General features: G+C 38.0%; 1 non-coding gene across 1 annotated transcript; it reads right to left on the bottom strand.

Annotated features, from left to right (window-relative positions):
* Window positions 1-3217: 3217 nt before the first annotated feature.
* On the bottom strand, window positions 3218-3323 carry LOC118996056 (U6 spliceosomal RNA). Its single transcript, XR_005068415.1, has one exon. It is a non-coding gene; the product is annotated as a U6 spliceosomal RNA (small nuclear RNA).
* Window positions 3324-3815: the final 492 nt, after the last annotated feature.

Below are 3815 nucleotides of genomic sequence, written 5' to 3'. Positions count from 1 at the left end.
GTTTTGTGTCCTATCATATGGCCTAACTTTGAAAATGTTCCATATGCATTTGAAAAGAATGTGTCTTTTCCTTCTTTGGGATGGAAGTCTCTCTATACATAAGTTAAGTTCATTTCATCTAGGGCATTGTTCAATGCCACAATATCTTTTATTGATATTTTGTGTGGAAGATATGTCCACTTTTGACAGTAGAGTTTTAAAATCCCCTACTGTAACTGTGTTGCTGTCAATTTTTTTCTGAAGTCTTCTAAGGTATTCATTATGTATTTGGGTGCTCCTATGTTGGGTGCATATATTTTTTATGATGCTTGTGTCTTCTTGGTAGATTCTTCCCTTAAGTATTATGAAGTGACCTTCTCAGTCTCTCTTTATGGCCCTTTTTTTTTGAAGTCTACTTTTAGTGATATGAGTATTGCTACCCCGGCTTTTTTTTTTTCTGTCCCTCTGCTTGGAAAATTTGTTTCCTGCACTTCACTTTTATCTCTGTAGATCTTTTGTATTGTGGTGGGTCTCTTGTAGGCAACATATGTGTGGGCCCTACTTCCTTATCTATTCAACTATTCTATGTCTTTTGATTGGAGCATTTAATTCATTTACACTTTAGGATATTTTTGATAGGTACTTTATTCATTGCCATTTTTTACTTATGTCTCTCTCTCTCTCTCTCTCTCTCTCTCTCTCTCTCTCTCTCTCCTTTTTCTTTCCTTAAAGCAGTCCCTTTAGCATCTCTGCCAGAGCTGGTTTGGTGAAGCTGTATTCTTTTAGAATTCATTCATTTGTCTGGATTGCTCCTTATTTGTCCTTCTTTCTTGATTGAGAGCCTTGCTGGATAAAGTACCCTTGGTTTCAGGCCTTTGGTTTTCATTACTTGGAATATTTCTTGCCATTCTCTTCTGGCTTTGATCATTTCCATTGAGAAGCCTGCTGCTAACCTTATTGGGGCTCCCTTGTATGTTACTTTATTTTTCTCCCTTGCTGCCTTTAAGATTCTCTTTGTCCTAGGATCCAGAGACATATGAAAAGATGCACAATATCACTTGCTATCAGAGAGATGCAAATTAAAACCACAATGAGCTACCACTTTACACTGGTGAGAATGGCTGTCGTAAACAAAGCAATAAACAACAAGTGTTGGAGAGGGTGTGGGGAAAAGGGGACTCTAGTCCACTGTTGGTGGGATTGCAGTGGATTTCCATACTGGTACAATCATTATGGAAAAGAGTATGGAATTTTCTCAGAAAACTAAAATTGGACCTGCCTTTTGAACCAGCAATTCCACTGCTGAAATTGTATCCTAAGAACCCCCAAACACCAATCCCAAAGAACCTATGCACCCCAATGTTCATAGCAGCACAATTTACAATAGCCAAGAGTTGGAAGCAACCTAGGTGCCCATCAGTAAATGAATGGATCAAAAACTATGGTATATATACACAATGGAATTCTATGCAGTAGAAAGAAAGGAGCTCCTACATTTTGCAACAGCATGGATGGAACTGGAAAGCATTATGTCGAGTGAAGTAAGCCAGGTGTTGAAGGACAAATACCATATGACCTCACCTTTAACAGGAAGCTAAACAACAAAACAAACAAGCAAGCAAAATATGATCAAACACACTGAAATAGAGAACAGGGGGACATTGACCAGAGGGGAGAGGGGAGGGAATTTCAAGGGAAATAGGGGAGGGATTTAGAGGAACAAATATAAAGGATACATGGACAACAACTAAGAAGGGTGGGAATGGGAGGGAGTGGGGAGCATGGGGGGTGGGATGGGATGGGAGTACTAGACAGAAAACTGTACTTGAAAAATAATTAAATAAATTTTTGAAAAAGGGAAAAGGATCATGGACCCCCCAAAAAAAGATTCTCTTTGTCCTGTAATTTTTTCTTTTTAATGATTATGTGTCTTGAAGTGGGCCTCTTTCCGTTTCTCTTGTTTGGCACTCTCTGTGTTAACTGGATTTGTGTGGCTTTTTCTCTTATCAAATTAGGGAATTTTCCTTTATTATTTTTTCAAATAGGTTGTCTATCCCTTTCACTTCTTCTTCTCCTTTGGTATCCCTATTATTTGGATGTTATTATGTTTCACATTGTCTTGTATTTCTCTTAATCCCTATTCATGCTTTCTGAGCCTCTTTTCCTTTTCTTGCTCTTTTGGCTGTTTTTTCTACTTTGACCTCCAGCTGACTGATTCGATCTTCTGCTTCATAGATCCTGCTTTTGATTCCTTCTACTGTATTCTTCAGTTCAGAAATTGTACTCTTCATTTCCTCTTGGCCTTCACTTACAGTTTCTATTTTCTTTGTCATGCTGATATAATTTGCAGTCAGTTCATTGTAGTGCCCCTGTACTTTTTGGTAATTCTCTGTGAGCTCATTAAGTTTCTTGATAACGATTACTTTGAACTCAATACCTGAGAGTTGACTCGCCTCTGTTTTATTCAGCATTCTTTTTTATGCTTCCTCCTTTCCTTTTGTTTAAGGATTGTTTCTTTGTCGCCCTAATGTTTGTGAGACTCCTCTTATTAGCTTCATCTTCTCAAATTGATATGTTCTGGCTCTCTGGGTTTATGGGGTGAATTTCTGTGGTAGCATACCTGTGAGATTCAGTGGTGCAGTCTCCTTTATCTCCCAACCTCACTGGTCTGGGGCTATCATTTATGTTGGCTCTGTGTTTGTCTCTGGGTTTTGATTGTTTGGGGGTCTTTCTTTGGTGGGTCCTTCCTACTAGCTGGTTAACTGAGGGTCACTTTGTCTACCACCTTTTGTATTTTGTTGTGCTGGTGTGGGCAAATTGTGTAGAAGCTGGTTTTTCTGCATGTACATGGTGTTGAGGATTCTCTCTTACTCTTGTTCAGTTGTGTGTTCTGTGTATTTTCTCCATTATTTAGTTGTATTTCCAGAAAGGTCTTGGATTGAGGTTATTGTGGCTTTCACTCCCTCCTTCACCTTCTTCTGTTGTTATCTGTTGGTGTTTCCTTTGTTTTTGGGTTTCCTCTTCTAGCAGGTATCCTGGTGTTCACAGCTTCCACCCACTCATTTTTTTGTGTGTGTGATCAGTTGGAGGGGAGAGGCAAAATGGTTTAAGACAGCAAGAGATTATTTTATGATATTTACAGTAGCAGCTAGTAGAGAAGTGACAGGAGATCCTTTGGCTATGTATAGTGTTATCTGTGATATTCCACTCAACTAGCAACTTTTTAGAAGGGATGGAAGAAAATATGGAACACTTCACAAATTTGTGTGTCATCTTGTATAGGGGCCATGCTAATATTTTCAGTATCATTCCAACTTTAGTATATATACTGCCAAAGCAAGCACTCATTGTGGTTTTAATTTGCATTTCTCTGAGGATGAGTGACATTGAGAATCTTTTCATGTCTATTTGCCACCTGTATGTCCTCTTTAGAGATTAATCTATTTAGACCTATTGCCCATTTTTTAATTAGACTGTTTGGTTTTTGGTGGTGAGGTTTTTAAGTTCTTCATAAATTTCAGATATTAGCCCCTTATCAAATGTATTAGCGAATATGGCCTTCTGTTCTATGGACTGTCTTTTTACTTTGTTGATGGTCTACATTGCTATGCAAAAAGTTGTTAGTTTGATGTAATACAGTTGTTTATTTCTTTTCTTTTGTTCCCTTTGCATAGGGAGATATATCAGCTAAACTATTGCTACAAAAATGTCTGAAATTTGATTATCTATCTTTTCTTGTAGAATTTTTATGTTTTTTTTAAAAATTATTGTTCAAGTACAGTTTTCTGTCTTTTACTCCCGTTCCTGCTGACCCCCCAAGTGCTCCCTACCTCTCT

This window comes from Sturnira hondurensis, unplaced genomic scaffold (assembly GCF_014824575.4).
Source record: "Sturnira hondurensis isolate 20B ecotype Veracruz unplaced genomic scaffold, ASM1482457v3 Scaffold0010600, whole genome shotgun sequence".
Taxonomy (NCBI): domain Eukaryota; kingdom Metazoa; phylum Chordata; class Mammalia; order Chiroptera; family Phyllostomidae; genus Sturnira; species Sturnira hondurensis.
This window is presented reverse-complemented; position numbering and strand designations above follow the sequence as displayed.